The sequence below is a fragment of the Pan troglodytes genome, chromosome 14 (assembly GCF_028858775.2).
Source record: "Pan troglodytes isolate AG18354 chromosome 14, NHGRI_mPanTro3-v2.0_pri, whole genome shotgun sequence".
Classification (NCBI taxonomy): Eukaryota; Metazoa; Chordata; class Mammalia; order Primates; family Hominidae; genus Pan; species Pan troglodytes.
Genome location: NC_072412.2, coordinates 92,231,877 through 92,254,618, shown reverse-complemented (window position 1 = coordinate 92,254,618; position 22,742 = coordinate 92,231,877).

Sequence of the window (22,742 nt, the reverse complement as noted above, 5' to 3'; positions counted from 1 at the left end):
GAGAGAAAAGTTATTTTTATAGCAGTAATAAATGATTAAAATTATCTTCTACAAATTGTTACATTTCCTTTTCTTTGGCTATAATAATAATACATGTGCATGTTTGTAAATACATATATATGTGTGCATAGACATATAAACAGATATTTTATTCAGACACACATGTATGGATATATGTGTATGCATATGTATATAAGTATATATAAGTTATTTAATAATGCACAATAAGTTAGAACTTCTCAATGGTTAAACTCTCTTGAATTTAAGCAATAAGGTTATTTCATTTAGAATAACAATGTTATCTTATTCATTGAAAAATATACCAGGATAAAGGCTAAATACTTCCTAGGAATAAAGCAAAATATTTATTTCATTTTAGTTCTACATAAGTAAATTTAAAAATGTGCATCTGGTAACATTTCCATTAGACTTGAATCTTTACCTATCCCTAAGTTTGGAGAATAAGTAGTTGAGTTAAGATAAACACTGGGTTCCTGGGGAAACTATTTTATTTTTTTCTAGAAAAGGTCTGGGATTATTCCCCCAAAAGGCAACTTCAAGGACAACAAGTTTTTCTAAAACTTCAATGTATTTTTACATTTAATATAACTAGCTAATTATTTTCCAAACTTGATAGCGTAACTTAAAATTAGATTATAAATTTGTAAAATCATCAATTTTATCTTTTCCAACATTGGGGAAGTTCCTTGCCCTCTATTGTTTCTCTAGACTAAATATCCCTGGACAAACATGCAATTGTACAAGAAGGTATAGCTTGGATGAGAAGAGAAGACACATATATTACCTTAAGAAATATTACCTTCACTGAGGCTATTAGTTAATCATTTCCCATGGAACAAATAAATCCTTAAAGAGACAAAAATGTTTATTGGAAATAATTACTTGAATAATTATCTTGAATGATAATTTGACAATAAACATAATTTGCATATTTTAATTTATATAATTTACTACAAATTTAACTTGTTCATCTGAACTTATTCATATTTGTAAATGAAGATAAAATAGTATTTATACCTAAAAACTTTTTCTCTCAGAAATATTTTGTCTTACAATTGAGAATCATAAACAATTTTAGTTTTCACAATGTATTTGTTAATATGAATGAACGTTCAGAAATTAGAAAAAATCATGACTGGATCAAGACTATGATATACACAGTGTAATAAGTGAGCTACTAACTGGTTCTACCCATTCAAATATTTAGATTTTCCTAACTCTTAAAAGTAGTAATTGCCAATGCTCATTACATCTGGTACCTCAAATTATGGTGAACTTGTATGATAACCCGTAATTGGCTTTTCTTATGCATTTGTACAGTAGCCATCTTTTATTTCCATCCTCTTTTGAAAGTAAGTTTTTATATTTTTGTCCCTCTGTGAGGGTGCTTGTCCCTCTTGTAATTTGGCTCTCCTGGCTGTTTTGTTTCTCAGACGCAGTCGAGAAAAGTTCAGATTTAGTACATATTTTCCAGATTAATTTAGGAGGATTTTTTTGTAGCTTCTACCTTTTAAGAAGTAGGACTCTCAAATAACAATTGAATAGGAGGAATGTAGGTGTCAGGCTGATGAAGATGGTTGATGTTAATGACTCACTGCTCCTTTTGCTCTGCTTAGCATCTGAACACACTTATTTTATGGGAGGTATATAGGAATGTGGGTCCTTCCACATTCTTTGCATGCCAAAGAAAAGTCAGGTATGTGCATATTTTCTGGTAGTAGGGTAAAAGAATGTGAACAAGGGTTAGCCCAAGAAATATGCCTGGCCATAGCACCCAATGTGGAGGAAAAGACCTGTACAGTGGGTCAACTTTTCTTATCTGAAGGTTCAGCAGGACTGACTTCAGGACTTGAGAATGCAGGTTTTGATATCCCTGGGGGGTCCTAGAACCTATCAGCTGCACATCTTGAGAGAAAACAATATTAATAATATAGTTACAATTAGAATAGGGAGATATTGTGGTGCATAGTAGTAAGAAAATAAGTGCTCCTGTCATAGCAAAGAATTTATCGCTAAGTCATCAAAAGAAATAGCAATGAAAACAAAAATTGACAAGTGGAATCTAGTTAAACTAAAGAGCTTCTGCACAGCAAAAGAAACTATTAATAGTGTAAACAGACAACCCAGAGAAATGGAAGAAAACATATGCATCCAACAAAGATCTAATCCAGAATTTATAAGGAACCTAAAGAAGTCAACAAGCAAAAAACAAATAATCCTATTAAAAAGTTGGCAAGGCGGGGCATGGTGTCTCATGCCTGTAATCCCAGCACTTTGGAAGGCCCAGTCGGGCAGATTGCCTGAGGTCAGGCATTCTAGACCAGTCTGGCCAATATGGTGAAACCCTTTCTCTACTAAAAATAAAAAAAAAAATTAGTCGGACATGGTGGCATGCACCTGTATTCCTAGGTACTGAGGAGGCTGAGGCAGGGGAATTGCTTTAACCAGGGAGGTGGAGGTTGCAGTGAGCTGAGATTGTGCCACTGCACCCCAGCCAGGACAACAGAGAAAGACTCCATCTCAAAAAAAAAAAAAAAAAAAAAAGTTTGGCAAAGGACATGAACAAGCACTTCTCAAAGAAGACATGCAACACAAAGAGCAGTGAACGAATATAAGAAAAATTCTCATAATCACTAATCATCATCAGAGAAATGCAAATTAAAATCAAAATGAGATACCAGCTCACACCAGTCAGAAGGGCCATTATAAAAAAGTCAAACAATAACAGATGTTGGTGAGCCTGCAAGTAAAGGGGATGCTTTTATACTGTTGGTAGGAATATAAACTGGTTCAGCCACTTTGGAAAGCAATTTGGAGATATCTCTAAGAACTAAAAAGAGAATGACCATCCTACCCAGCAATCCCATTACAGGGTATATACCCAAATAAATAAATTGTTCAAAATAAATTTATTTTGAACCAAAAGACCAAAAAGACCCATGCACTTGCAAAAGACCCATGCAAAAAGATCGCAGCACTATTCACAATGGCAGACGTGGAATCCACCTAGGTGTGCATCAGTGGAGGATTGGATAAATAAAATGTGGTATATACACACCATAGAATACTATGCAGCCATAAAAAAGAATGAAATCACATCCTTTACAGCAACATGGATGCACTGGAGGCCACTATTCAGAGCAAATTAACTCAGGAACATAAAACCAAATACTGCATGTTCTCACTTACAAGTGGGAGTTAAACACTAGGTACACATGGACATAGAGATGGCAACAATAGACACTGGAGACTACAAGAGGGGTGAGAAAGATGGGGAAAGGGTAGAAAAACTACCTATTTGGCACTCTGCTCACCTCTCGCATCATGAGTTCAATTATACCACAAACCTCAGCATCACACACTATACCTTTGTAACAAACCTGCAAGTGTACACTGTGAATCTAAAATAAAAGTTGAGAGAAAAAAATGTGCTCTTGATTTACTTTAGGTGGATGACTGAGTTGGTCCTGAAATAGGCTAAATTAACAGCAGAGCATGAGGAATACAACTACTGCAGAATGAACTAACAGCTTCTAACTCTGCTGCAGAGTAAAGGAAAAGAACTATATTCTCTAGGCTTAAATTTTCTACTCAAGGGCTGGCTATATAACAGCATATTCAATGACTACTCCACAATATCTTTAATCACTTAAACTCACTGAGTTTTTGTAATTAAGAATCTAATTCTGTTTACTCTATTGTTGAGAGTTGCTGAATCACAATAGCTGTATTTGAATACATATATTCCTAATATGTGTAATCTCAGCCTAACATAGAGAACTAATGACCAAGTAAAACAAAACTTCAAGTCTTATACTCTAAAATCTTCAATTTTTTCAACTTTTTCCACTCACAAAACTAGATCAGGTAAATAGATATAGGTTACTGACAATTTATGAATAGGTGTATACTTACCAGACACTGTTTACACGACGTTAGCTCCAATAGGATTGCATCCAAATCTTTGCTGCCATGAAAGTAGCACCATATTCCTGGGGAAACTGCCAATAAAAGTAAGAATCACCATTAAAAATTTAAAGGATTCAGGAGTGGCAGTTTTTAATCTCTTACTTAATTACTTTGCCCAAATTGGCCTGTTCTGATATCAGATGGTTCTTAGGTTCTGGCAAGGCATTATTGTAATCTGAATCAGATGGTGTATCCAACTGCACTGTTGCTGTTCTAGTTATGTTCTCTTTGCTGGAGAAAAGCAAAACGGTCACTTGGACCCTGTCTTCTAGCTATTGCCTATCAAACGCCTTTTCAGATGAAAATAAAATTTAATTTTTCCTAACAGTTCAGAAAGTATAGCTCAATGGTTTTGTGTTAATGCTATGCCTTTCTGGATATGTTCTATAACTTATTCATAGGGATTTTTGAGGAAATCATGCTGATCCACTAAGTAATGAAATGGTTTTGTAGAACTTGCTAGAGAGGAAATATGAGGTAAAGTACAAGTACATAGGGTGCCTTTCTAAAATACCTTTCCCTAGAAGTTAAGATGTACACTTCATTATATTTAATGTCATGCCACCCCCATAATCTAACTTTTGTCTGCTTTTCTAGACTGTATCAGGATGTCTTCTCAAAAAGTAAAAGTCAAATATAGATATCTTATGTTACAAAGACTAAGAAAGTACTTGATGGTCTCTTAACTTTGTTGGTAACATAACTGCATTCAGTTTGTGACTTCTACCCAGTGAGGAATTGAATTTTCCAAGGGATACACAAATGGATCTGTTTAATGGAATATTTGGATTGCAATTTGAACATTATTTGTAATCCTCATGCCACTGGCCAAATGGAGCATAAGTAAAAGAGAAAGAATGTTTTGCTGTTGGAACAGAAGAACAAAAGAGCAGGAAGGATGATAGAAATAAATAGAAGAGAGAAAGAGAGGAAACTATTTTTGAGTTGCATGAACTGAAGGTGATTAAAAACAAAAATAATACTGTATTGTATGAAAGAATATAAGCTTTTTTTTTTTTTTACTACTCCATCATAGGATAAAACTAAAATTAGGTCAAACCCCAAAAGAAATGATTTTCAATAATAAAAAAAGAGTCATTCATGAAGTAAAAAATATCCCTGATGAAGATGTTGAATGACAAGAGAAATTGTAATTAGTAACTATATCTTTGCGGCTAGTTTCATAAACAAGAATTATAATATTTGCCCATGTTTTCCTTAATAGACTCCTTTGTTTTAGTATGCGATCATATATTTAGCATTTTCCCTGCTCCATTTCACCAGCTCTTCATGATAGGGCTTGTGGGTGAAGATTGTAATTTAGCTCAGTGATTACAGGCTAGGTTGTGATTTTTAATAGATGTGATGTGAACATTGCCTAAAGATGGATTTAGTGACTGATGATACTTGGATTTTCAGTCTTAAGTGGCTAATGTGATTATAATTATTTGAAAGAAAGAAATATTATGCTACATGGAAGCATGCTGTTGGTTGATATGTCTGTAGTTGCAAATTGTAAGTTAGAAGAAGGCTGTCTATGGGGGTTTCAGAAACAAATGTTTGGCCTATTGCTGATTACTGCAGATTGGCTCACTTAGTACTAATTCCATATAACTATATTTAGTAAGTCCCTTGCAGCTTGAATTCACATGACATAGGTTTTGCCAAGCAGAAATAAAAGAGAAAGACAAGAAGGATGAAAGTAAGCACTGTGAATTAGTGGGCACAAATGGGGCATTGTTTTATGCCTTAGTGGTATTTCCTGATCTTGGATCACGTGTGGCAAAGGAACTACTATCCAGTCCCTAGCATTGTGTCAGAAAGAAACCATTAACAATAGGAATGCTTTCCTACCACAGAGTACATTAGTCTAGTTAGGTGTTTCCCCTAGCTGCCCCGTTACTGAATGAAAAACAAACAGTTTCATTCTCTAGCCCTACCAGAAATTCCAATAAATGCATAATAGATTATATTAAGTTCATTATGGCTCAAATTAATTGTCAGAGTTGCCTGCTATTAAGATTTCTAATAAATACATTGATAAAGTAGGGTATATTCCAGAAATGCAATGATGGTTTAGTTGTATAGATTGTAACATATTTCCTTGATTTAAAGAGACAAAGGAAAAAATAAGCAAAGATATATTAGTTTCCTAATAGTTACCTCAAAGCAATAGATAACTATTTTCATGTATCCAGGTATAAAAATTAAAAATTAAATTAAATTACACATTTGTCTAAGTGGACTAGATACCCACTGCACGTGTGATGGAGCTTAAATACTAAGAATGTAATTAAAGTTAGAAAAAAAGACAAGAATGCTTGCAATCACAGGTAATACTCAACTTCCTTTGGCGGTACTCTTCATTAACATTAAATCACTAAAAAGATATCAGCATAAAAATTATAATCTCACAATGTTTATAGTTTGAACTTCTAAAATGTCCAGGGTAATCAACTACAACAAAAATAAAATTAGTAATAATTACCAAAATTTGGCAAAATAATTGGTAAATGCAAGAGAAACAACTTTCTTTTTATGCCAAAAAATAAATAACAGAAAATGTAATGGGAAATAGTGCATTCAGTCACAAGAATTTTGAATTAGGCAAACATTGGCTGAAGTGCTGGGTATTGATTGGAGGGTGTGGAAGGAGCTCAGAAAACAAAGGAAACTTCATAGTGGATTCTATACCTTTGGGATCTTAGCTCAGACTGAAGCCCACCTATTGCGTTGGTTTCAGGAGGGAAAAGTGGAGAAGCCCATGTTTGGGAACCATGATGTCTTAGATTCCACTGAGACTAAAAACCAAAGGACATTCCCAGTGATATGAATGTTGTATAGCCCCTGCTAAATTAGTATAACCCTAGGGATGTTAATAGACTTTACCATTGTCACCAAGTTTAATTGCTTGCCTCGTCTTTTGTCTATCTATCTATCTATCTATCTATCTATCTATCTATCTATCTATCTAATCTATCTATCATCTATCTATGTGCATGTCTTTGTGTGTTAACATCCCTTGAGGGAAAAAATTCCATATTATTTTCATTAGGGAAAAACTCAGATCCACTACTTTTTAGCACTTCTTGGGGTATATTTTAGAACTGTTGGAAGCAGCTGCCCTAAACCCAGTGCACTATGATACTTTAAACCGAAAGTTTATATTCAATATTTGGAAGACTATATTTTTCTGATATTTTCCTTGATTGATCACTTCACTACTAAGTAAAAGTATTCAAAATTACTCAGTTTGTATTAAAGCTATACTACTTCAAATACTTGAAATTTAGCTAATTTTCAACCCCAATTTATTGTAGTTGAATTTTTTTTTGTTTGGAACATATCTAATGCTAATGAAATATTATTCTATTAAAACACAATATAGGTTGGGTGTGGTGGCTTACGCTTGTAATCCCAGCACTTTGGGAGGCCGAGGCAGGTGGATAACCTGAGGTCAGGAGTTTGAGACCAGCCTGGCCACCATGGCAAAACCCCGCCTCTATTAAAAAATACAAAAACTAGCCGGGTGTGGTGGTGCACGCCTGTACTCCCAGCTACTTGTGGCGCTAAGACAAGAGAATCGCTTGAACCCAGGAGGTTCAAGTGATTGAACCTGTGGAGGTTGAAGTGAGCCAAGTTCATGCCCCTGCACTCTAGCCTGGGCGACAGAGCGAGACACAGTCTCAAAAAAAAAAAAAAAGAAAAGAAAAGAAAAAGAAAACAATATAACTAAAAATGGCAAAATCTGCAATTACGTTTGCAACAACCTAATATTTTTGTGACTCAAAATAATATCATGTGTTCAAAGGTATTAAGTGGTGTTTTGCAGTTGCTTCGTAGTGCAAGAAAATAGAAACAAAATGAGAAAATAGAAAACAGGGAGTTAACTGACAAATTTTTCCCCATCTAATCATCAGATATTCAAGAAATTATAATTTTTAAAAACACCTAAATAACATTTTTGAAGGTGCTTTGAAATCAAGAAAAATATATATATTCTTCTACTGAATATCATTAGTTATAGTCATCTAAAATAGAGCTTTATTATGATAATTTTTTATGCATTCAATCTTGAAAGTTTAAAAAATATAATTCTGCTTTGGGAGTTTATGCAATATGAACTGTGTCAAAATAAGAAGAAGCAGAAATATTCCAAGCAGGAATCTGAAAGGTCTTTTAAGAACTAATCTATGTTTAATAGTCAACCAAGGGTTTTATTTGTATTGTCATAAATTATATTGTAAGAAAAGCAAAAAAAGAAACACTTTTTTCCCAAATATATAATTTACTTTCATTCTTTCAACAATACATATTCAGACTTCAGAGTACCGATCATTGCACATTAAAAAAATAAATAAATACAATTTAAAAATACCAATATGTATTCCTTATGCGTCAAGTATATGCCATTATCTCAGGTAGTAGGAACTCAATGGAAATCAGTCTCATATTTTACTTTCATAGTGCTTATGGTGTAATGACAGGGAGTGATTTAACTATGCTTCATATCCCTTGTTTATATTTATTTGTCCTAAAGAAGACACACACACACACACACACACGTTCTAAGTTTGCTTTGAAAACATGCACTAAAAGTGTAACCCCTATGGTAGAATAATTAGTTTTGATGAAGGATAGAATATTTTATGCAGTTTTACTCTAATTTGTTATTTCTTGCTACACATTTTTCTAAGTTGACACCAAGACTGAGCCTCTCACTATGAACTTATTTACAGTTTTCAGTTGTTCCCTATCAACTGCACAGTCAACCGCAATAAACAGTCCAGCTATCTACTGATGTAGGGGTGCCCTTTACCTTCCTGTGCAGAGTAGAGTCAAAGACATTCAAGTGTACAGATAAAGGTTCAATTCTGTACAGACCAGTAGCTGAAGTTCAGAGAAACGTTCAATTGTGCAGGTACCAGTAGGTGAAGTTTGGTGTTTTTGTTCCTTACCTCTCTCCCCAAATTTTTGAGAGAAAGATCTATCATTTCTATCTTCAGATCAACTTTTCCATGGCAATTCAACAGAGAAAAGTTAACTTTTCCGATAAATGGCTCTCAAGCAATTGAACATTCAGAAGGGGACAGAATAAAGCTCAATCTAAGTCTTGCACCTTATGAATAAAATAAATCAAAAATGAATCACATATAAATGATAACTTAAAACTAAAATGAAATTAAAAAATGGATTTAAAGCTAGGCAAAAAGGTCTTAGACTTGACACCCAAAAACTTTCTATAAAAGGAAATTTTCATAAATTGAAGTCTATCAAGATTAACTTTTACTGTGAAAAATTCTGTTAGGAAGATAGAAAATGAGAAAGTAATGAGTTGCAGACATTTCACCAAAAAATATATGTAAATGACAAATAAACCTGTGAAAAGATGTTCAACATGATTACCAATTAAGGAAATATAAATAAAATGTAAAATAAGAGATCATGACAGAGTAACTAAAATGAACAATAGTAACTACACATAATGATGGTGAGAAGAGGGGGAAACTGGATTATTCATACATTGCTAGTGGAGATATGCAATGGTACATCCCCTCTGGAGTACAGCACAGCAGATCTTCATGACGTTAAACATGCAACGACCACATCACATCATTTCTGGGTGTTTACCCTAGAGAAAGACTGACTTATGTTCACATAGTAACCTATATACGAATATTTATAGCAGATTTATTTATAGTAGTCAAAACTGAAATTAATCCAGATGTTCTTCAACAGATGAATACATTGGTACATCCATGTTATGTACTATAACTTGGCATTCACATGGAACACACTGTTGATACGTACAATAATCTGAATGAGCCGTCTCCTGAGTAGGGAGAAGAAGTCAATCCTGCAATTTTTAATTCCATTTCTGTAACGTTTTTCAAAGGACAATACTATATAAAGGGGTAAAATATTCGTTGTTACCAGGGCTAAAGGAGGAATGGGAGCAGGAGGTAAATGGACATAGCTATAAAAAGTAACACAAGGAATCTTTGTGGTGAGGATGTTTTCAAAATCTGGAACTATATGGAATAATATAATTTGCTTTACTGGAATGAAAAATATTATTTGGAAACAATATAAGATTACTAAATTGTTATTTTGGGAAAAGTACTCTTTACGATATGTGTTTTGAGACTCAAGTATTCATTCGACTAATGTTTAAATTGTTATTTTATTGTTGGATATTATGCTTGAAATTGTGTGATATCGAATGTGTGTTAAATTTAGTAATTTAGTGGGGACTTGATTACAAACAATAATTAAAGAACTTTATGAGTTAAAATATGAAAATATCGTGATTTATACCAGTTTCAATTGAAGCAAAGTAATGTTTAATTGTTACATATCCCAATAACATTAATTTCACGACCCAGGTGACTCACTTAAACCTGAGTTTTTATTTGTTCAACTTCAATAAAATGAAATTGGGCACAATAATTTCAAATTGTTCCCCATGAATATATGGTCCTCCCACTGTTAGGCTTCATTTAATTATTTAAAAATATTTAACAAACAGATTATATGATGGGCAGTGAAGGTAAATGTTGACCTAAATAGAATCTTTAGTTGCCATTGTGGCAAGAGTACCTATTTTAAGATATGGCCACTTTGTTTGACATATAAATTCAAATTGAGATAAGTGCTGGAAGGGGCTACCTAGGCTGGTAGGCTGGGACTGGTACCAGTCCGTGCCCTGTTATGAACTGGGCTGCACAGCAGGAGGTGAGCGGCAGGAACCAGCATTACTGCCTGAGCTCCGCCTCCTGTCAGGTCAGTGGTGGCATTAGATTTTCATAGGAGCACAAACCCTATTGTGAACTCTGCTTGCCTGATATCTGAGGTGGAAACAGCTTCATCCAGAAATCATCCCACCCACTCACCATCCATGGAAAAATTGTCTTCCATAAAACCAGTCCCTGGTGCGAAAAAGGTTGGGGAATGCTGGAGTAGTGTATTAGATTCCAGAAAGCAAAAATAGACTATACCAAGCATTGAGTGGAGGAGGGAAAGAAAGAGGAGAGAAGGAAAAAAAAAAGATTTATAGAAAATGGTTTATAGAATGAAATAAAAGTAGGCTAGTAACGATGAAAGCTATTAATCAATTGAGAACTAGGCAAGGGAAAAACTGGAATGGCAGATCCTATTCACTTTATGCATCAAGTTACAATGTTTGGGAAGCATTCAAACAGCAATGGAAATTTATGGACAGACTTTAAGCAGTAAAGTTATGTATTTATTTTTGTGAAGTTACTCCAACTGCTTTTGGAAAGTGCATTAGAATGGCTCAAAGGAAGAATTGAAAACACGATGGCTAAGTGAGTTTATTTTGCAGTAGTTTAGGAGATATGTTGGATTCTCTGATAAAGTAGTTAGTAAAAGAAATAGCAGGAGATTGGCTGAATCAATAAATGTTTTGAGTTAGAATTGCTGTCTGTTAATTTTGTGAAAGTAAAGCACCAGCAAAAAATGACTACTCGTGTATAGTATGATCAACTGAGTGTATGGAGGTGTTTTTAAATTGATTTTGAAACAATGGAGGAAGAATTTAGAGGAAATAAACACTATTATTTTGGACATGTTAAGAAATTTACATGGGGATCAGAAAGATGAGGAAAATTTGTGGTAACATCCCTCTAGTAAATATTACATTAATAAAATGTTTAAACATATACAAGAATATTATTTGATAACATATAATACTTTAGATTAATCTTGATTCACATGGGGCAAATGACTACCTAGTTTATTGTGATTTATAAAATAATAAATTTTAGAGTATGGTTATAGCAATGGATTGAAAATTCAAAGTAGAATAATGCCTGATCTTCATTTATCAACTGTTAATTGCCTTATTTACTAGGGCTGGCTATTGAGTTTCTATTAGATTTAGGATTACCAGAATGATCATTCTGAGAATTAGATCCAAACAGTAAGTACTTTTTATGAGCCATGTACAATAAGTTTGAAGTAGACTTTAATGATTTTTATCCACAATTCATTGTAGCATAGGGCATGAAATTATGTGAAAAACACAAACCAAATCATTTTTTGACTACCTTTTCTCACGTCTCATGAAAATATGTATTTATACCAAGACATTCATGTTTGAGATATGTATCAAAATTGTGTTATGGGAGAAAATATGAGAAATGAAAAATCGCAATATTATTTTCTTTTAAGCATATGTGAAGACTAATTTTTATTTATTTTTTTTATTTTTTATTCTTTTTTTTTTTTTTTTTTTTTGAGACGGAGTTCTACTCTTGTTGCCCAAGCTGGGGTGCAGTGGTGCAATCTTGGCCCACTGCAACCTCCACCTCCCAGGGACTGATTTTTATTTTTATGGGCATTATTTTTATAGGCATTTCCTATGATTGTGGAAAGTTGCACAAAAATTTAATGATATTTATCTAAAACCTATAAACATATATGAATTTCAAAACTAGCTCAAAAGTTAAATGGATTAATATTTTGGATTAATGAAGAATTTACATCTCAGAAATTAGGTGGCTTGTTCAATATCACATAAAAATACATGACAGAGTAGGGAATCAGAGCTAACTTGTCAGATTCTGAATCTCATATTCTTTCCACTATTCAATTATATTTCATAATTAAAATAATTATAAGAGTAATAATAACAATAACTTTATTCTAAACTTTTCTGGGGAATTGGATGGAATTTTAAATTCGTAATAGAAAAATATTCTTGTAGTTAGTGTTATTAAATGTTTAGAAAAAAATAACATTTTTAAAGTTGTTAAGTGGTCTCCATCTATATATTTTTTTATTTACCTGATTTTAATGTCTTTACAGATTAACATTTTTCTGTTTCCTTTTATATACATCAAATATTTTTGGAATGTCTTTTACAAAGCAGTCACTGTACCACATATTAGATTTTGCTAACTTATTTTTATTAGATTTATGTGGTTAATGTATTTCAAAACTCACTTCACATTTGACAAATATTCAATAATAATAGTTTGATACATTCTAGATTTTGTGATTGTTATGCCATATAACTATTATCCATTTTTGAAAGCTACATAAGCAATTACAATGCATAGCAAAATAATTTTAAAAGCTAAAATGCTATTAAACATGATTAAAATATTTTGAGGAGGCAATAAATAACCTTGGAGCATAGTCATTACTAAAAATGTTAATCAAAGTTTTATTGTAATATAAGAAATTCCCTTTTAAGTCGATAGAAAACTCGGTGACAGAGTTTATTATATTCCTTCTAATAGTTTATTAGTATATTTATTTTTAATTACAAACATTTCCGTAGCTAAAAAAATTCACTTCATTATAGTACAGTTTCCTTAATGCTGCAATTTCTATCATTTTACACTAACTACAAGAGATTCCTATTAGGGATAGAAGTGGTGATATCCATTAAGAAAGAACAATATAAAAATAATGGACTTGTCCAAGTTCTTTTAGTTATTTTTTAAAACTGAAGTAAACGTAACTACTCTAGAACCCTTTCCTTTTTTTTTTTTTTTTTTTTTTTTTTTGTGATGGAGTCTTGCTGTTGTCACTTAAGCTAGAGTGTAATGGCCAGATCTTGGCTCACTGCAACCTCCCAGGTTCAAGCGATTCTCCTGCCTCAGCCTCCCCAGTAGCTGAGATTACAGGCACCTGCCAGCACGTCTGGCTAATTTTGATATTTTCAGTAGAGACGGGCTTTCACCGTGTTGGCCAGGCTGGCGAACTCTTGACCTCAGGTGATCCACCGCCTCTGCCTCTCAAAGTGCTGGGATTACAGGCGTGAGCCACTGCACCCGGCCTAGAATCTTAAATGTACTTTTGAGAAATTGACTATATTGATCAATACATAGAGTCCAGCTGACTTTCGTTGCAAAGAGCATTCCTGTTGCTTTCACATGATGCATTTGAGATAGCCATCAGGGATGGCTTCATAGGTGTGGGATCAGTGCATTGGCACAGAACTCTATTCCAAAGATAAGAATTGAATATTCAATGGTTGCTGTTTAGTAGTTCTTTCTAATTTATCTCTGAATTTGTATGTTGTGAATAAAATCTGATAGAACGAGGTTGCCTGCGTGGGTGGCTTTGCTCATACATGATCCAGCCTCCTGTCTCTCCCTATCTGTGCAGGATAGGTTCTGGCTGCTTCCAGAGTCTTGGTGGCACAGGGCTCTCCTGGCCTCCCGCATTCCTCTGCCCACCCATCCTTGGGCATCCTCCTTGAAGGAGGAAGAGGCACAGTAGCAAGGGGGATAGTGGTTAGGTAGGCCCACTTTCTTTCATCTCTAGGACATGAGTGCAGGCCCACGGAAGATGGGGAAATGGTGCACAGAGCCAGCAACATGTTGGGGTAGGACACTCTAGCAGCGTCCATCCTAACCCCGGGCTGCCAGTGCCGAAGACTCTAGGCGGAGAACTCAATGGTGTACGTCTCTTGCTCATGCTTGCTCACTCTGACCCAGGTATTAAGTGTATACCAACAAGGAGTCACAACGTGGGGCCCCTGTGCACCTGTGAGGGTCTATACTCGCTCTACAAGTATCATTGTATTCGAAGAAAAATACCATTAAATAACAAATAAAAAACCAAAGTGACAAGTCAAGAGATGAGCGAAAAAATAAAAATGTTTTATATTTTAGTATTTTTAATGACAATGTTTGCCTTATTTTTGAATGAAGGCGCCTATATTTTCATTTTGTGCTAAGTCCTGCACATCACGTAGCTGGCACTGGTAGTCTTACATTTATTTTAGGAAAAGACAGCTCTTAAAATATAAGAATCCCCAGTATTCCACATAGTCCTTTGGAGTTTAGAAGCATATTTTTGTATATGTTATCTTATTAAAAATTAGCAATATTCCCGGCAGTGAGGTGGATTGTTACTATTATTTGTATTGTGAACTGATGAATGGTAGTACATAAGTGACTATTTTCATTTATGTTCCAGGAAAAAAATATATATATTTGTGTGTTGGAATTAGTGAATGAATGAATGAATAGTCTTCTCTTTTTTAATTATCGAAAATATACTGATGTGAAATAAATCCATTGTCCAAGTAGCGCTGTAACACAAATAATCAAGACCAGGTATGATGAAGATTAACATGCATCTTTATAACTCTGTGCATTGCTGCTTCATATTTGGCTTTTTTTAAAAGCAGAAATCAATAATTTTACTTTTCTTCCCAAGTGTAATCTCTCCATGTTTGAGGGTCACTGATGACCCATGAATTTGAATGATTTTAGAACCTGTATTGGAGATACAGGTAAAAAGCATTCTGGCTATAAAAAGAAGAAAATGACAGATTCTTGGATGGAAATAAAGTCAAAATGAAACTAATACTGGAGAGGGGCAGTCTTCAGTCATTTCAAATAGGGTTGTAAATCTTACCTTCAATTTGCCATTGATCGATTTATTGTTTGCTGAAAACAAAAAAACAAATGCCTTAAAGCCAGCTGAATTTCTTTTACTGTTTCCAAAATTTAGTTCATATACTGAAGGAGCACGTTTGTGTTCAAAATTCATAGCTCCTGCCTATTCTTTCTTTATTGTTTTGTCCTCTGGCACACACAAAATCCCCCAAGCCTTTCTGTGAATCCTGATTTGCATCTGTTGTTCTCCTCCTCATCCTTGTTCTCAGAGCAGCCACTGAGAAGTGTTTTACGTGTATCTTCTTTATTGTGATTAGCTTTCTGATATTCAGGATTGTATTCTCACTTTTTTCCATGTTCAGGATCTTCTGTCTTCTAAATTCTCTCCAAAGCTAACTCTAGTCTTACTCTTTGAATTCATGCCTTTTATTTCATGAGTACAATGGATAGTAGCATGAAATTGTTAGAAAAGGAAAACAGCAGGTAATACAAAATTACTCCATTAATCTTGGGGCATATTAGGCACCTGATCAAAGATTCTGAAAAAAAAAATTATGAGGAATAGTAGAGGTAGATAAAATAGTTTCAACAAGAAGAAATGCCAAATTGGAAAAAATGGTTTATGGTAATATCCTGGCTTTCAGAAATGCTTCAGTTAAGGCACACAGAGCCCCATGGTGTCTTGTTTTTTCATTCTGCATAAAAAATTTCAGAAAAGCCGTTTCATACTTAACTTTATTCTAAATCTGACAAATATATTTAAAGTGAATTTTTGTAGAATATATATATAAAGGATGAATGAGAAGTAGTATTTGCCTTTAAATAGTTGAGTAGCAGCTGGGGAATGAATTCATTCCAGCTATCAGATTTATTTGCACTATATAGAATAAGTGAGAAGTGATTCATGATTATGATTTTCTAAATCTTGAAAGTAAAAAGTGAGTTTTAGCAAGTTTATCATGCAGTTTTCTGGAACTATTTTAATCAAGGCCTGAGAGAATAATAAAAAATACTGGACAATAAAGCAAATGAATGCTAATATGACTTGAAATTCATAAGGATGGCTATTGATTGAGCCAGTAATTCAATCTTACTAGCTAGCATCCTACTAGGAATGGAGAATGCTCATTAGGTGTGGACAGATTTTAATACTTAGAATCCAGTGAAGTCAGTGAAATATATCAGAAAATAAGAAAAAATGGAAGTCAAACGGCAGAGTCCTGAGTTTAAATAATCAGGTTAAATCTGTATTTTAGTCAGTGCTGGATAATAATGAAATAATATAGTTTTTGACAAAAATCATCTTTCTGTTTTAGCAACACAGACTGGTTTTTATTTTCTCACCCATCATGGACAGTCTTGGTGGAGCTGACATCAGGGCAACCTACCTACTCACTGCATGGTATAACAGTGGCTGTCTAGTCTGAATCTTTTTACAGATGCTTCAAAACATACAAATTTACAGGAGGGAGAAAAATATTCATTGCTATGATTGCATTACTGTTAGGGAAAAAAGGTAATATGGAAGAGATTATTTGTATATAACCAGGAAAGTAAATATCTGAAACCAGAAGAACCAACTCTTTTTCTCACATCTGACCTCAGAGATTAGGTGAAGACTGTAGAAAAGAAGAAAAATAGCAAAGTTTTAACCATTGCAACAAGAAGGCCCCCGAAAGGAAAAATAATGAAAACAGACATGATGACACTGACAAAGAACTGAAAGGAATCGATTTAAAAGCAGGTGATGGCAGGCATGACATACATAGAAATGCACAGTTTAAGGAGACGGGGATGTGGCTTGGAATAGACATACATCTATTAGAGGTTTGATTATGAAGAGAACGAAGAATGGAAATATTCAGAAATAAGTGTTTTACAGAAATGGAAAAGACAGTATCTGAAGATACTTTAACCACACTCTAAAATTTAAATAAATAAATAGCATGTTTCATTAATGCATTAATGTTCATGCAATTTTATTTTGCATCTTTTTATGTTGATAAAGATTGTTATTGTTTTTTTGGAAAACTAAAATTGTAGTTTCCCAAGTAACCATTGGTTGTTTGAAAGCTTATTTTTTTATTTTTTATTTTTCCTTATTTCTTAAAAACAAACAAAAAAATGGGATACGTGTGCAGAAAGTCCAGGTTTGTTACATAGGTATACGTGTGCCATGATGGTTTCCTGCACCTATTGACCCATCCTCTAGGTTCCTTCCCCTCACCCCTCACCCCACAGCAGGCTGTGGTGTGTGTTGTTCCCCTCTCTGTGTCCATGTGCTCTCAATGTTCGACTCCCACTTATGGGTGAGAACATGAGGGGTTTGGTTTTCTGTTCCTGTGTTACTTTGCTCAGGATGGTGGTTTCCAGATTCATCCATGTCCCTGCAAAAGACATGATCTCATTCTTTTTTGTGGCTGCATAGTATTCCTTGGTGTATATGTACCACATTTTCTTTATTCAGTCTATCATTGATGGGCACTTAGGTTGATTCTATGTCTTTGCTGTTGTAAATAGTGCTGCAATAAATATACGTGTGCATGTGTCTTTATAGAGAATAATTTATAATCCTTTGGGTATATACCCAGTAATGAGATTGCTGGGTCAAATGGTATTTCTGGTTCTAGATCCTTGAGGAATCACCACACTGTCTTCCACAGTGGTTGAACTAATTTACATTCCCAGCAACAGTGTAAAAGTGTTCCTATTTTTTCACCACAGCCTCGCCAGCATTATTGTTTCCTGACTTTTTAATAATCACCATTCTGATTGGCATGAGATGGTATTTCATGGTGGTTTTGATTTGCATTTCTCTCATGATCAATGATGTTGAGCTTTTTTCATGTATTTGTTGGCCACGTAAATGTCTTCTTTTGAGAAGTGTCTGTTCATATCCTTTGCCCACTTTTTGATGGGGTTCCCCTTAAAGTGTAGATGAAAAAAAGCAAATATGGTAGCTGTAAATTCATACCTTTGATTTGATCTGAAAAATAAATTGCAAACACATTTTAAAAATGGAAAAGTATGACACGGGAGCATATAACTTGCTACAGAAAATCAAATTCCAAACAGCATAATACATTTATGATTTTGTTCATTGAATCTTCCCCGTAACAAATATTGGAACCTGAGATGAGCTATGGAAAATAAAAGTCAACATGAAAAATTAGAATGAAAATATAAACATGATTTTTACTTATGTATTTACAACAATCTAATTTATCATGTCCCATATATTAAAAATATATTGTCATTGCTGAAGCAGAATGTCTGAAAATTCCTAATAACTTGTTTTAAAACTTCACCATGGTATTATTATGTGAAAAGAAAATAATGATTTTGAATTTATTGGCAGAAGACAAAAGTGCTGTGAAAAAATGTTAATTTTATAGGCATAAACTTTTTTAGTTTGGTGCAAAAGTAATGGAGGCCTTTGCCATTAAAAGTAATCTTTTCACATTGCTAAGCCTTTATTTGCTAAAAACCAATATTTGTAATACATATTACATTTAATTCAAATAATTTTTTTCATTGGTTTTCAAAAGTAGTTTTCTTTTTATCAAGATGATGATAAATTAAAAAGGCTTTATGTTATTAGAAATATGATTACTACTGTTTAAAAGGAATTACATCTGATTTCTAAACATCTACAATGATTACATATGTGCATACACCCTTGTTCATTGAAATACATTTTGTTCTGAGTAGGACCCTGTTGTAAGTGATTAATGTGTATCAATTATTCAATCAGTACACCAACTATATCAGGTATATATTGCTAAATATCCTATTTTACAGATGAGAAAACTGAGGCACTAAGAGTGTAAATAACTTCTACAAGCTCATATAGATAGGAAATTTAGGATCCTGCATTTGAATCCAAAAATACATTCTCAAAATACCTCAGTTTTTACTATTACGTAATGCCAATAACTTAAATTTTACACAAGTGTATCAATGTACAAAATGGCATAGAGGCAAATAAACGGGATTTCTTATATGTAGTAGAAGAAAAATAACTAAGTTCTGCATGGAAGCTAAAAATAGCAAAATATTTTCATTTACATTATCCTACAGTAATCATTAAAATAATATTAATCTTATTCATATTTTCATGATCCTACAAACCATGTAAATTGTTAATGTTTGAAAATAACTTAAAGAACAACAATAAAAAAGTTTTGTCCCACTCGACCTCCACCACTATACATAGGTGTATTAGGCCATTCTCAACATTGCTATGAAGAAATACCTGAGACTGGGTAATTTATAAAGAAAAGAAATGTAATTGGCTCATGGTTCCACAGGCTGTACAGGAAGCATGATGCTGGCATCCGCTTAGCTTCTAGAGAGGCCTCAGTGAACTTACAATCATGGTGAACTGGTGGGAGTAGAGAGTAGGCCCATCTTACATGGCAGGAACAAGAGCAAAAGAGAGCAGCGGGAGGTGCTACATGATTTTAAACAACCCGATCTCATGAAAACTCACTATCAGGAGAATAGCACCCAAGGGAATGGTGCTAAACCATTCATGAGAAATCCACCCCCATTATCCAACCACCTCCCACCAGGCTCCACCTCCAACCCTGGGGACTATAATTCGACACAAGATTTGGTGGGACACAGATCCAAACCATATCAATAGGACATTCAATATATTGAAACAGTGCATTATATTTTCATAACTTTGTGGCAAATTTAGATGCACCTGTAGAACTTGAAAGGGTTAATCCAATTTTATAACGTGCAAAACTTTTCCCAAGATCTTCAGGTATGTACTGACATAACATAACCTATTATATCTTGATTAATTTCTTGTGTGTGACATGCTATCACTGACTTTATCAGTCCATTATTTTATTATGCATTGTTTTGCCTCATTGCATTGTATTGTTTTGATGCATTTTGATCCACTGGTTAAGCATTTTTTTTCTCTTATACCACTAATATGTTATTCCTTAAAAAGAAATGCACTAATACAATGATCCTGTGTATTCGTATTAGTTAACTTTATAAAGGATATTTTAGCTGTATATTCTTCTAACAGCTTTATACCTAATAGATGAAAGTAAATGTTGCTTCCAGGTAATGATAATAGTAAACAGTAAAAGAGAAAGAGATGCAAATACATGTTTCCATTTGTTTTACTTGTTTTGTAGAAACTAAAAAAAATTCAGGGAAGATGTATAGTAAACATGTCAATAGGTGGATTTAAATCCTTATGCAGTTTTGCTTCAAGTCACAAGGGTTGAGAAACATTTTCTATAAAAATGCTACAATGAAAATATATCAAGCTTGCAGCCCAAGGGGCAAAATTGAGGACATTATCTAGGTGCTTATATAACTACTTAAAATGAACCATTTAAAAATGTTAAAAAACATAAACAACAAAAATTCTTAACTCACAAAACAGGTGAAAGGTCATCAGATTTGGTCAGTGGGACACAGTTTGCCTACCCTAGATCAGGAGGATAGGTTGAAAAGTCAATTAGCAATCTTCTTCGATGACATATGGAAAGAAAAACCTCTCTTAGCATCGCCCTTGAGATAGATTTTTATTTTATTTGGTATGGTATTTTCAAAATTCCCAAGTTATTTTATACATTTTAAAAAGTTAGGTCTCAAAATGGAATCAATAAAAATGGTTCAAAATTAACTTTTAAAAATGTTAGCCACTATATTTGGAAGAATTACCCACTGACTGCATTCTTTAACTGAATATCTAAAACTACTATATAGTATGGAATTTTTTACCTCGAAATCAAATTAACTACTTGGATTTTTGTGCCTCTGCTTATTTTGTTTGTTTTTAAGGCATGAGTGGTGTCAAAATCATTATCTTCTAAACCTAACTCAATACACGCATGATATTTTGAGTAAAATATGACATTGTGTTAAATATAATGATATGCAAACTATTATGTAAAGAATTCATTTTATAATGTCATTTCATATATTTTTTCATTTTATAGGGAGAAATAATACACTGTAAAAATGTTATGTTAATTCATTCATAGTATAGACATATTCTGTGGTATCTACGGATAAACACAGCTTCTGGGCTTCCTGCAACACTGCAGATTATTAACTTTCTTTTTAAAGGGTATATTACTTAAGTTTTGCTTTTTGTTTATTATCTTTAAGATGAATTTAATTAGTTCACTTTCTAGAAACATTAATAAATCTACTGTAATCATTAACTGTCATACTTGAGGAAGCTTTTAAATTAATTTGTCTTTTTGCAGAGATATCAGATTCAATAGATTAAGAAACCTGCTGTTCCCCAACTTATTTAATTAATAACTATATAATTTGAATTATATGATTAGTTTTAAGTATACTATTTCTATAGCATAGTTTTTAGAACTTATTTGTATAAGTAATATCTATTAATATATAAGCTTTTTACAACTATCTTACTAATAACATTTTTTCCAGAATTCTAATATTTTCTTTTTTACAAAAATGGCTTCATTTTGTGAATCAAATGAATGCATGATAACATAGTTACTTTCTTAAGAAAAGTTACTGATGAATGTGATTGTAATTATTATTTTATTATGGCCATTCACAAAATAACAATGATATGTTCTGGCTGTGTCCCCACCCAAATCTGTCATCTTGAATTGTAATCCCACAATCTCCACATGTGAAGGGAGGAACCTGATGGGAAGTCATTAGATCACGGGGGCAGTTTCCTCCACGCTGTTCTCATGATAGTGACGTCTCATGAGATCTGATGGTTTCATAAGGGTTTGACAGTTCCTTCTTCAAAAGCTCACACTCTCTTCTGCCGCCTTGGGAAGAAGGTGCCTGCTTCCCCTTCTGCCATGATTGTAATTTTCCTGAGGCCTCCCCAGCCATGTGGAACTGTAAGTCAATTAAACCTCCTTTGTTTATGAATGACCCAGTCTCAGATGGTATCTTTATAGCAGTGTGAGAACAGATGGATACAAATAATTACAATCACATTCATCCTATTTCATACAATTTGTTATTATCCCTCATTCCAACAACCCCAAATTTGATTTCCCATGTCACATGTGCAATATATTTTCAGTCTGCATATAAAATGCTTATATGATTGATTGGCAGAGGATGCAATTTAATTGCCACTCAAATATTGTCAATTTAGAAAACAGAAAAAAGAAAATAGATTTTAAAATTGAAAAATGAAATGCAAGACTTAAAACTGATATAATCAGCACTTTTTAGGAAATAATTAAAATTCAACATAAATATTCACCAATTATATACAAGTTTTTATTTACCGTAATCTCATACATTTGTAATGTGTTGATTGAAATGACCTAATAATTTTCTTCCAAAATATAATTTATTTGAAAAGTAGGAGATCTGTGTTAGGAG